The following is a 13,559-nucleotide window of genomic DNA, read 5'->3' on the forward strand; positions in this document are numbered from 1 at the left end:
TCTACAGGATCTCACTACACAGATCGGACTCGTAATGATCCTCCTGTTTTTCAGCCTCCCAAGCATTGGGATTACAGGCATGTGCCACCATGACCCTCCCAATTTCCCTCTCAGTGCACCCTAGGGGTAGGGGTGGCACAGTACACCAGGGATTGAACCCTGGTCCCTGCATCTGCCTAAGCAGGTGCTTTAATCCACTGAGCTATCTGGCTGGCCCGGAACTTTAAAAATCATTTTAGGTCAGACTAGATAGCTCAGCGGATTAAGGCGCCTGCATAAGCAAGTGCAGGGACTGGAGTGTCATCACTGGCACCACATGCTGCAGCAGCCCAGCCCCTGGGTGCACTGAGCTGGCCACCTAGACAGGGATTGGTGGTGCATGTCTGTAATCCCAGTGCTAGGGAGGCTGAAAACAGAAGAATCACTACAAATCCAAGCTGCATGGTTTGTATAAAAAAATACAAAGGGACAAAGTTTGTATTAAAAAATAATACAGATGAATTCATTACATATATTCACTTAGCTTTAAGAACTGTCAACTCATATCCAGGGTTAGTAATTGGCCAATATTTGGTCTTTTATGACTGACTTGTTTTGCTTAGTTTAATGTTTGTAAGACTCACCATGCAGAATCTATAAATATTTTATTCCTTTGTAACTGGTGAATAGTATTCCATTATTTGAATATATTACTATGTATAAATCTATTCACTGTTGATGGATCTTTAGCATGTATCTAGTTTCAAGCTATTAGGAATGATGCTGATATGCATATTTGTGTACAAATGTTTTGTGTGGGTATACATCTTCATTTCTCTTGGATGGATTTTCTTGGTATGCTTATACTGAAATTTGTTACAAGTTGTCAAGGTGTTTTCCAGTGTGACCCTGCTATTTTATGTCTCCACCAGCCGTATAAGAAGTGTTATGCTTTAGAACTATGTCTCCTTAAATTCTCATGTGCCCAGGTGGGAGGCTTTTGGAAGGTGATTGGCCCATGGAGGCTCTATGGCTGACTGGCTGTTAGGGAGGGCCTGGGCAGAAGAGGCAGCCTCTCCTGGAGGAGGCTCCTCCTTCTCTCTGCTTCCTTGATGCCAGGACGCGGCAGATTCCTCTTCCCAGCCCCTCCCACCATGCTCCTCCTGCAGTGGAGCCAACCAGCCACGCTAGGACTTGAAGTCTTCAGCTGAAATATTCTTCTCTTTCTTTAAGTTGTTTGTGTCAGCCATTGTGTCTTGGCAAATAGAAAATGACTGAGACATGTAGACGCTTCCAGTTTCCCTATATGTTTGCTGTTGTCTCTTTCTTATTAAAGCCATCCTACTGAATGTGAAATAGTGTCTCAGTGTGGTTTTAATTTCCATATCCATAATGATTGATGATGACATTTTTTCACATGATCGTTAGCTCTTCCTATATCTTCTTTCATGAAATATCTGTCCAAGAATTTTGGTCACTTGTTAATTGGGTTGTCTTCTTCTTTTTATTTATTTATTTATTTTTAATTTTAGGGAAGGGTCTACAGGGTGTTCAGGGTCTCATTACTAGATGGGACTCATAGTGATTTGCCTGTTTACAGCCTCCCAAGAGCTGGGATCACAGGTGTGTGCCCCCATGACCAGTCTCAATTGCCATCTCAGGGTGCCCCGGGGGTGGGGCCAGCACCACAGGCCAGGGCTTGCAGGCGCTTTAATCCTCTGAGCTATTTGGCCAGCCCTTGTCTTCTCTTTATTGAGTTGTAAATGTTATTTGTGTGTTCTGCCTACAAGTTCTTTATCACCTATATAACTTCAAGTACTTTCTCCCAGTCTGTGGCTTGTCTTTTCATTTTATTCATAGTGTCTTTCAAAGTACAAAACTTTTGAATATAATAAACATTAATTTTTCATAGTTTTCTTTTTTTGGATCGCATTTTCAGTAACTGTATCTAGGCACCTTTACCTAAAGCAACATCATAAAGATTTCCTCCTATATTTTCTTGTAAAAGTTTTGTTTTTCTTCCTTTAGTGCTGAAGATTGAACTCAGAGCCCTGTGTGTACTGGGCAAGCAGTCTACCACTGAGACACACTCGCTGTCCTCTCTCAGAAGTTGTGCTTTTAGCCTTCTCATTTGTATCCACGACCCTTTGCATACAGTAAAGAAAATAATCTAAAACTCATTTTTGTTCACATATAGGTAAGCCATTTGCAGAAAATGCCATGGAGATGTTTTGACACTTGGTTAAAACTCAAGTAACTACAAATGCCATCATAATAAATGTTTATTTCTAGGCCCAATAGAATTCTACTGATTGATTCATCTGTCTTCATGTAAATCCACGTGGTCTCCATTCATGACTTCATAGTAATTTTTGCAATTGTGCAACCGAACTTCTTTCTTTGTACTCACTTCCACAGCACATAAACTGAAATTGGAACAGCGCAGAGATTTGCACGGCCCCTGCACAAGGGTGACACACAAACTCATGAAGCATTCCATAGTTAAATTTTTTTCTTCTTTTTTTCATTCCCCCCCCCCTTTCTCACTTCTTAATTTCTTATAACTTTTTTCTTTCTTTTTCCAATTTTGCATTCATGTATCTGGTAATCTGAAGAAGTAAGTTGAAGACAACACCATGCAATACAGCAAATACTGATTATTTTGTTTAGTAAAATTCTGCATCACTTCTAATTTTTTATTACTATTTTATATTCTCTGTAAAAAATTATCTTCCTTTTATTTCATGAAAAAGTAGAACAAATTTACATAACCAAATAATAAGAAAATAACAATGGTTGCTACATGATGTGTTATTTTCAAAGTACTTACTTAGTACAAGACATAAACCAAAAAGATTCTCAACAAAAAATATTCAAAAAAGAAATGAACAGATAATAACACAAATATTTCTTTTTGTAAACTAGTAGTATACGTGAAACCAATTAATGTATGTATTGAGGTATCTGAACTTACCCTATTTCCTTTTACCTCTTATTTTATTCTTTTTGTTTCTCATGAAAGAAACCATGTGATGCTTGAGTTTGTGCACCCAGCTTACTTTGTTAAGCATTATTTCCTCAACTTGCATGTATTCATATAGAATGCCACGTTTATATGTCTTTGTGGAAGAGTAGTAGTCCATTGTGTATAAATCCTATGTTTTCCCTATCCCTTCATTTGCTGATGGACATATGCTCTATTTCCCAGACCTAGCTAGTTTAAATTAGGCTGTTATCAACATGCATTTGCAAATATCCCTGAAGTGACATGATTTGAACTCCCCTGGGAATATTTCTGGTTTATGTCTTACACACTGAATAGCCACTTTGAAGAGGATGATACACAACGTAGTAATTATTATCACTCCCTTATAATTTGATTATCAAATTCTGTTTTACTTTTTCATAAAATAAAAAAGAAACAGATATTATCTCTTTTCAATGAACTAAAGATTGATAGTATAATGAAACAGATTAGCATGTATATTGAAATATCTTCAAAACAATGGAATATGAAGTTTGAGCTGCTCCCTAATTTCTTTAGCATTGTTTTCCTTTGCTAAAAGTTCTGTGAGAAAGTGCTGATTTATATTTCCATTTCAACTTTTAAAATTGATTATTTAATCACAACACATCAGTCAATTCCAGTGTTCCACACCTGCAATTGCAGCGTTTGGAAGTTTGTGGCAGGAGGATCATGAGTTCAAGGCCAACCTGGCCAAGATAGTGAGACTCTGTCTCCAACAACACAAAAGCATAACTCCATAATGCAGTCAAGCTTCAGTGAGGGTTAATTTTCCCAGCATAGAGATATTTATCTCTTCACCCATCCAGTCTCTAGCAGGCACCTCTGCCACAACAAGCACTGTATTGAGCACAGTTGAGAGTCAGTCTGTGACTTCATGCAATTCCTGGTCTCAGGCAGAGATGCACAGGTCTTCAATGATGCCATGCTCAGTTAGACCCAAGGGATACAGAGATTACACTATTAATGCAATGAACTCATGATTCTCCTGCCTCAAGGGATGGTCTTCTTACATCAGGAGGGATGCTGCAGCACAGCAGTTCATTTTGCTGGATGAGGTCCCAGAAGATTCTGGGGGGTGACAATTGAGAGATGCCCTGAAAAATAGGTAGTTTAACCCCAAATGAGCTGCAGAATCTCATTTGGGGAGGCAAGAGCTGTAGAAAGGCAAAATAGGGTCTGAGGACAGATCCAAGAGAGATGATTGAGGGGAGAGGTGAGTGCAGGACATGAGATCTGAAATACAGGGCATGCACCTTACACTCGGGAGCCTCAGGTCTGGAACTGGGCTGCAAGGGGAGCAGAGGCCTAAGGAGGCACAAGGGAGGCTGGCCACTTTCCTGCTCTGAGCAAAGGACACACCGGCTTTCTTTCTCACCATGTTTCCTCCTCCCAAAGAACTTTCTCCTGTGGCTAGGAAGGTACAAGGAAAGGCAGTAAGCAGCCCACACAAATTCATTGCTCATCCCCGGAAATGACTAGAAGATACCCTGCCATATGAGTCACTGGGATCATCTTCCAACATAAAAGACAAACCGTTTTTATGATTGTTCTCCAGCCTGTATGTGGCAGGTCTCCTGCCTGACCACAGGTTATCTCTACACCAGCCTGGGAGTACCTAGGCCTGTTCTCTTCTTCCTTTTTAGTATCTCTTGGGCATTTTCAATACTTGCCTTTGATGCTAGTGCTTTTCTAACAACCACTGCTAGGGGTCAAAATAATCAAATACATGTGGTTTCTTGTTTTTGATACCTTTACTCTCAGCTGTTTAATACAGAATTGATGCTGCACATGAACTCTGGAGGCAGCCTCTGCGTGGAAGGAGCCTGGTGGGTTCTGTTTATGTTTCTGTAGGGTCAGCTTTCAGAACACAGCCAGCATCATGTCACACATTCCCATTGACAGGCTCCTGTCTAGTAAGCAGAGAGATCACTGCTTTTCACCCCAGCCTCCCAGGAGTCTCAGAGCATAGCACAGGCTTTACTTTGCTAAGAAAGACATGGACATCCTGGCACTGACATCCGGGTACCCCTGGATATGTAAAGGCGATGCAGGACTTCAGTGAAGGAAAGGAGTTAGGGCCAGAGACAGCCTTCAACCATTCATGTCACTTTTAACTCTCTTAAGGAGTTTAAGTTAGGGTATAATTGAGATTTTTTGACTTAAGGGCTCATGGAGTGTCAAGAGATGGGACACTTATACTCTCAGTACAGAACAAGCTAAAAAATGCAGGTGTACCACAAGTTCAAGTCCTGCCTGGGCAACTTAGTGAGACCCTGTCTGAAAATAAAAGGCTTGAAAATGCAGCTCAGTAGTAAAGTGCCCCTGGGTTTTATCCCCAGTGCCAAGCAAAAAAAGAAAAGTTACAACACGCACAATCAGTTGACCAACACAGAGCCATTACAGCCTCTGTCTCCCTTGAGTCACTTCCCATTAGAGGAGCTGAAAGTGAGATTTTAATTGCCCTCACTTCCTTTGGGATAGACCAAGTTCTTTTTTTTTTATTAGTGGGTTATCCTCAGAAATTATTGACTTGAGCTTTTTACAGCTCATCATATTAATATGGATTTACTTTATATACCTCATTTCTATACTTTTCTGCTGGATGGTTAAGACCAAGATATAGCAAGACCTATATACCCAGAAATGTAACTTTTGTATCTGATAAGGTCAGCCACGTACTCTCAGGATTTATCCTGTAGCCCTGTACTGCCCTTTGTACATCCTTTTGTCAGTGTCAGACATGAGGATGAGTCACAGCCATTGCTTGAGCAATTTGCTCTCTGTGAAAGCTTGAGAAAATGTATTTTCTCTCCATGTGACTCTCCCCAGGCTCACTTTACATCATTGACCACATTCCTCTGTGGCCCCATAATCTTCTTGATCAGAAAATTTGGAGCACAACTGAGCTACATGTTGTTACAGTACAGGTTCTCCTATGTCCCGAGTATTCACTGACCTTGAAAGGCTAGGGCCAAAATGTTGGCTGACCTTGCAGTCCTTCCTTTTCTCCAATTTTGAACTGTTAACTTAGGTTGTTAACCCTCCAGAAGAGAAGCTAATTATTAATCTGCAATATATGCAGTTCTGTTTACCCTATTTGTCTAAATATCAAACATTTTAGTATATCATGGAACAGGTATTTTCATCAGATATTGATATGTTGAACTTTAAGTCCTTATAGAATATGAAGGAAAAATAATTATATAAAAGTAGAAATAAGCATTTACATATTTTTACAAAGAAATTTAGAAACCTAACCATATACGGAATTGTCAGTCCTTATACTAGGGAGACAATACTATATTTACAGATGTGGGTCTGGTTTATTTCACTAAAAAGTATATCTTCAAGTGGCATCCACTTAAATATGAAGGCTTCAAGTTTATCATTCTTTATAGCTGAGTAGTACTCCATTATATAAAAGTACCACATCTTTTTCAACCATTCCACATGTGACAGGCATCTTGGTTTTTTCCAAGATCTGGCTATCACAAATTGTGCTGCTATAAACATAGGCACACATATATCACTAAGATATGATGCTTTCAGTTCCTCTGGGAAAATTCCCAGTAGGGGGATAGCAGGCTCGAATGGGATTTCCAGTCCAACTTTTCTAAGGAGTCTCCACACTGATTTCCATAATGGTTGCACCAGTCTACATTCCCACCAGCAGTGGAGAAGGGTTCCCCTTTCCCCACAGTCTCTTAGACCAAGTTCTGGCCAATAAAATATAATGGGATAGAATTTTCTGGGAAAAAATCCTTTACAGATGTAAGAAAAGAGGCATTTGAGGAAATATTCTTTGTTATTGTTAGCTTTTGGCCTTTATCAACTGTTTTCTGCTTTGGAATTCAATTTCAACGTCAGGAGCAGCAGCAGCCATTCTGCAATCATGAGCCCTGAAGCACAGTGATGGAGAACAAACAAATCAAGGTGGCAGAGAAAGGAATGTAGAAAGAGCCCAACTCCTTGAAGCCATCACTAAGCTCTTACCTGGACTTCTCTGTAGGTGAAATAACAAGTCCCTTTCATTGTTTAAGTCATTTAACCATGAGAAGAGCAGTTCTGCTGCTGCTTCATTAAAGCAATAACTCAAGAGACAGATTAATAGGTAAAGAAAGAGCTTTACTGGCAACAAGTAAGCAAGTGCTAAGTTTCACCTTAAATTCCTTTTTACCAGGTATCACGGGCAAGAAGCTTGTGTGGGGAATCTCATCTTGGCCACAGCCACTGGAATGGTCATCAGTTCTGCTGGTGTAGTTTCTGTGTTATCCTCAGGGCACGGGACATGGCTGTAAACCTACCTGGCATTGATGTTTCCTTTATTCTTCTTTTAGGGATGCTGCTGTGGCCAGCTAACTATTTAGGGGGTGGGGCAAAAAAGAAATAGTGAGCAGCAGACTTGCTAGTGAGAGAAAGTGAGAGAAGCCATCCACCCATCAGCTTCAGCGGTGGCTAATAGAGTTGTCAGTTGCCTGTAGAAAAATACGTCCCAGATGGCATGCACCTGACTTCTTTTTCTCCCTTAGCCTCTGTACCTTGTCCTTGCTTCTATAAACATGTACAGAACTATTCTAGCCCTTGCCTGGAAAATCAAATGGCTACACCACGAGTAAAATATGCTAGCAATAGATAATTGGATAGATGACAGGAGAGTGATTGTACTGAGGTCAGAGGCCAAATGGCTCAGGCCCCTCTGTGATAAGCAGCCTCAGCCCAACGGCTTTCCCAGGGATAGAAAGGACCAGTATTTGGCTGTACTCCTCTAGCTAGTGAGTGGAGTTAATACTGACTGACTCAAAAGACACACTTTCCCCAGAGCCAGAGATCAGTATTTCTAGAAAGAAGGAGAAAGCAAGTAAGGAAAGAGAAGAAAGAAATGAAGAGGAAAAGAAGACAGAGAAGAAACAGGAAGGGCCTGCCAAGATAGTAGTTTCATTACCAAACTGAAGATTTGGGGAGAAGCAAGGCAATAGTAGAGTCAAGGAGCACTAAACAAAGCCAGAATTAGAATCAGAACCCCAGAAGCAGAATCTGGTCTGAAGTGTGGCTCACAGGCTCAAAAACAGCCATTTGAAGGGACAGGGGTGCAGTCTAAAGTGGAAGTGTTTTGTTTTTTATTTTTCTTTGTAGTGCTGCCACTCATAGCACTCTACCCCTGAGCTATGCTGCAGCCTTGGAACAGAATTTGTCTGGAAGTTGAGGGTAAAATAGTGTCTTAAAAACTCGTTCACAAAAATCTTGCTGTGTGGATTATTATTATTATTTTTTTTTGCTATGAATAAGAGTCAACTTTTAGCCTATTTTTGGATGAGACAAAAACACAGCACCCCCAGGCAAGGAAATCAGGCAAGAAGACACAAAGTCCGGGAAGAAGCAGTACTTAGAAGGAAGCAGAATGCCCGGGGTGTGCAGAGGTGGCCTCCAACCACAGGTTTTGCCTGTAGGCCCCTCCTGCTGTGCTCAAAATAGGGTGGTGAGAAATTGCATAGAACCACTAATGACAAAGTACTAGCTGAGTGGCAAGCAGTGTGCTGGTGATGCCAAGCCTAGAGAAGGAAAGGAAGTGCTTTGCGTGATAGGATTGTTTTCCATTGTAGGCTGGGGATGGAGGGCACCCCATATCCTCCATCACTGTTCAGACATAGAAAACTGACAGATGTTCATGTTCATGTAAAATGTCTATTCAGTGCAGAGTCTAGAGATAGGGATAGATGGAGCTTCTTGTATTGTTTGCTGCCAAGATGAAATGCCATAGGCTGAGTGGTTTAGCAACAGAAGTAGGCTGCAAATCTGAGACATAAAGGTGAGCAGGTTCGGGATCTTCTGAGCATCTCTCCTTGGCTTCGGGGGACCTGCTCAAGCGGTGTCTTCCTGTGGCATCTGCTGTGCACGCTAACCTCCTCTTCTGATAAGAACGCCAAGCACATGGGTTGGGCCCAGCCAGATTGGCTCATTTTATCAGAAGGATCCTATAGCAAAAGTAGCCACATTTCGAGGCACTGGGGATTGAAGCTGCAACACATGAATTCGAATAGGGTGCATTTCAGCTCCTAAGAGTTTTGTAACAAATCACAAACTGGGTACCCTGAGAGAAGGCACAGGAAAGCCAGGGAAAGAGTGTAAAAAAAATTTACTCAGGTAGATATAAGGCTTTACTCATGCCAGTGTGGACCATTATAAGAGACAGTGCATGAAGTTCCAAGATAGGGACTGTGCCAGGTGGGTGAAAGTTTCTGTAAAGCTTGAGAATGTAGGCAAAAGGTCTAGGTGGCAAATGTGGTTATCTAGAGCATGGCTTTTCCCAGATCGTCCTGCACCTTGTAAAGCCTTCTGAAAGTACCTACATTGTGTCTAAAATCCTGTGTTTGCTAACCAAGTAGCTCAATGGATTAAAGCGCCTGCAAGCAGGTGCAGGGGCTGGAGGTTTGACCTCAGGCCTGCCATGCCAACCCTGCCCCCAGGGTGCACTGAGATGGCAATTGAGACTGGGTGTGATGGCACATGCCTGTAATCCCAGCTCTTGGGAGGCTGTAAACAGGTTGATCACTACCAGTCCTATCTAGTAGTGAGACCCTGAACACCCTGTAGACCCTTCCCTAAAAATAAAAAAATAATAAAAATAAAAAATCCTGTGTTTAAAGGGATGACTTGATGTGCCTGCTGGCCTCATAGGAGGGTTTCTAACCATAGGTGAGGAGGTCTGTAGACATTATCTCTTAGAGAAGATGGATCAAGCCTCACTGGGAGAGATGAATGGATCTTACATCAAATGTCCATATCAATCTCTTGTGGTTTTGGCCATCATTGTCATACTGTCTTATGATTGCTTGGCATGAGCTGGGCAGGCTTGCTTTACCCAAGCAGAATGGCTGTGAATGGTTCTACCTTGTATTAATTTTATTTTATTTTGTGCTGAAGATTCAACTCTGGACTTCAATTTTATTTGCCTAGTTTATGCTAGGCAAATACTCTGTCTTGAAGCTAAACTTGTTGTCCTTCTGTCTTCTCTTTCATAAAATACAGCAGGAAGTTTTGAGAGCAATGAAACTACCTTTTTGATACCATAATGCATGACATATATCCATATACTTTGCCAAAACTCATACAATGTACAAATTCAAAGTGAACCCAAATGAAAATTAGGACCTATTGGTAGTGATGGGTTGACATAGGGTCATTCATTGCTATCTGATGTAACAAATCTAATAGTCTACCATGAAGAGTTGATAATAGGGAAGGCTGTGAGTTTGTGGGACCCCCGGAGGTATGCAGGAAACCTCTGTATCTTCCACTCAGTTTTGCAGAGTCCAAAACTGCTATGTAACACACTCATACTACCACACACATATACACCATAGTTGAAATACTGTACCAATCAGCTTGTTATCACCGTGACCAATTATCTGAGAGAATTTAAAGGGGGAAATATTTTCAGCTCCTGGGTTTCTGTGCTCCCGGCCAAGGTTAGGTGGTTCCATTGTGCAGGCCTGAGATGAGATGGAACATCACGGGGAATAAGCTGCATACTTCATTGCAGCTGTGCGGCAGAAGTAGAGAAAAGAAGCAAAGAGGAAGGGCCAAAGGGCAAGACACACCCTTCAAAGACAAGCCCCAGGGGCCTGCTGGCTCCCACTGCCTCCCAGTAGCCCATTCAATGCCTTCATGCTCCAATCACCTCTCTAGGACCAATCTCTAAATAGTGTTGCACTGGGAATCAAGCCCTCAGTACATGAGGTTTTGAGACGTTGCATACTGAACCATCAAATACATTACATATGTTCTGTGATGTCATATTTCTCCTAGGAGTGGCTGCTACTTTGAACTGAGGCTCATTATTTCATTCATGTCTTTATAATTTTATGTTTGAATATCTATAAAGGATTTATTGTCCATACAGTGGTATATGTTTTCTCAGTAGTATACATATTCTCCTGAAACACTGATGGTTCAACATATGAAATGTATCCATGTAGATTTCTTTTTTTGTGTGTATTGAGTATAGGGTCTGCAGGGCCTGCAGGGTCTACAGGGTCTCGCTTGTGTATACTGGACTCATACTGATCCTCCTGTTTTCAGCCTCCCAAGTGCTGAGATTGCAGGTGTGTAATGCCATGCCCAGTCTCCGTTGCTGTCTCAGCATGCCCCAGGGACGGGGCTGGCGTGGCACATTTCTATGTAGATTTCTGAAGCTCCAGTGCATTACCTTTAATAGTGATATAGAATTTCATCAAATGACAAGCCAGAGTCAATGAGTCCATTCCCTGTTGAGGGAAATCTGGTTTGTTACTAGTTTTTCCACTGTTGCCGGCAACGCTGTGTGGACAGCTGTACACTTCTCTGTAGGATCGCAGGGCCTAGCTTCTCTGGTGCAGACTCCTAGGTGTGAAATCCTGGTTGGAGGCAATACTTATTCTCAACCTTAAAGGTGTCACCAAATTTCTTTCCAAAGTGATAGTACTGAGTTATAGTCCTATCACAAGTATACTACAGTGGTCATTGTTCTACAAATTCACCAGTGCCTGACATTGTCAGTTGTTCTAATATTTGTCAGTCTGTCAAAAATAGATCTACACTTGTGGCTCTAACATTTGTTGATGAGATTGTATGTGTTTGCATGTATTTATTGGCTATTCACATTTCTCCTGTCAACTGCTTGTTCCTAGTACTAGGAACTCAGGATGCCTACATGCTGGACAAATGTGCTATCACTGAGCCACATCCTGCCCTTTTCAATTTATTTTGAGATGACTCCTCACTAAATTGCCCATGTTGGCCTCAGATTTGCAATCCTCCTTTCTCAGCTTTCCAAGTAGCTGTGTTTCGTTTTAAGGTTTCTTTCTTAACCTTACTGCTGCCTTTGTTTCATGGAAGTTTTTTTTCCTCAATTTTATTTCTGATTAGTCTGTGTTTGCAGTATGCACTGATTTCACTCCATGTGGAGAGTGGTCCTTGTATGAGACATGTCCCAATTCTGTTCCCCCTCTTCCCCTGTCTCTTCCCTTCAGGCCCTGACCCTCTCCCCCTTTGAGAAAGACCTCAATCTCAACTTCCGCTCATCTACCTGTTATTTTGCTCTCTGTGTCCACTTTAGGTATTTCATATAAACATCTCATGTAATATTCAGGCTTGTGTGTCTGATTCATTTCATTCAACATTACAGTCTCAAGTGTATCCATCTCCTTGCAACTCGACACCACACTCCTAAGTGAGATAAAGCAGAGACAAATGTGTAAACATTGTATTGCCTTCCTAGGATGAGAAGCTGAAAGAGAAAATAAGATCCAAAATGTACAGGAGATAATCGTAAAATGGGAAGAAACTTCTAAAAGAAAGAAAAACTGTGGGGCCGGGGAGATGGCTCAGTGGAATAAGCGCTTCCCTGGCAAGTGCAAGGGTCTGAGTTCAATCTCCGGTTCTGCCAAAAAAGAAAGGAAGAAAGAGAGAAAGAAAGAAAGAAAGAAAGAAAGAAAGAAAGAAAGAAAGAAAGAAAGAAAGAAAGAAAGAAAGAAAGAAAGAAAGAAAGAAAAACTCGATGGGGGAATGGAGAAAAGAAGGAAGGGAAAAGCAAAGGGAAAAATATATATATATGTGTGTATAAAAGATAGCTATGAAGATAGTTATACTACGAATTTCTCTTAGTTCATTGAAAACAGGTTTGTGCTAATATTGTTAAATTCTGTTATCTTGTGCTCTGAGTAACTAATTTAAAGATAATGCTATGCAGTATATTGTTTTTTTTTTTTGTTTTTTTGTTTTTTTTTCCAGAACCAGGGATTGAACTCAGGCCCTTGCACTTGCCAGGGAAGTGCTTATTCCATTGAGCCACCTCCCCGGCCCTGCTATGCAGTATATTAACCATTGTTACTCTCATATTGTTTTGGAGGTTTTTTCTTTAAAATAATTTTTTTTAAAAAGATGCATCCATTTTCCTAAAAATGACTCAAGTTTGTCCTCCTTTATGCCAGAGTAAAAGTTTTGTCTTTATGTAGCTTAATTTTTTTCCATATTTCCTCTTGTGTTTCTCTTTTACTTTTACTTTTTTGGAGGGGTCATCAGGAATTGAACTCAGGACCTCACACTTGCCAGGCAGGCACCATGCCACTGAGATACACTCCAGCCCTAGCCTCTTGTATGTTACAAGACTTAAAAAAATCCTTCCCTGATGTAAAGCCTTAAAGGCATTCTCCTATTTTTGAAATAATTTTTACTTTTTTTTCATTTAGATCTTAATCTCTTTCAGGTTTTTTGGCACAGACCCAATTTATTTTCTTCTACATGAATAACCAGTTATCTCAGCACCATTTATTGCTTAAAAAGTATAACTCTAGGACCAATTTATTTGTCATTTATTAATTCAAAAATATTTTCCCATTACTTTATTGCCACCTCTGTCATGCGGGCGGGAGTGAGCGTGACTCTGTGCCTTCTCTTGTGCTTCAGGGCCTGTTCACCTGCCCCTACCATGGCTGTGGCTGGGCATTTTATTACATCTTCTTGTCTCTTAAAGCGAACCCTTCTACCTCACTCTTCTGAATCTCACCTACCTCTC

General features: G+C 41.0%; 1 non-coding gene across 1 annotated transcript; it reads left to right on the forward strand.

The window, feature by feature from the left end:
* The first annotated feature begins 2,381 nt into the window (after positions 1-2,381).
* Positions 2,382-2,485, forward strand: LOC111816952. The gene has a single exon (XR_002821256.1). It is a non-coding gene; the product is annotated as a U6 spliceosomal RNA (small nuclear RNA).
* The last annotated feature ends 11,074 nt before the right edge of the window (positions 2,486-13,559 follow it).

Source organism: Octodon degus, unplaced genomic scaffold (assembly GCF_000260255.1).
Source record: "Octodon degus isolate 3935 unplaced genomic scaffold, OctDeg1.0 scaffold00003, whole genome shotgun sequence".
NCBI classification, from domain to species: Eukaryota; Metazoa; Chordata; class Mammalia; order Rodentia; family Octodontidae; genus Octodon; species Octodon degus.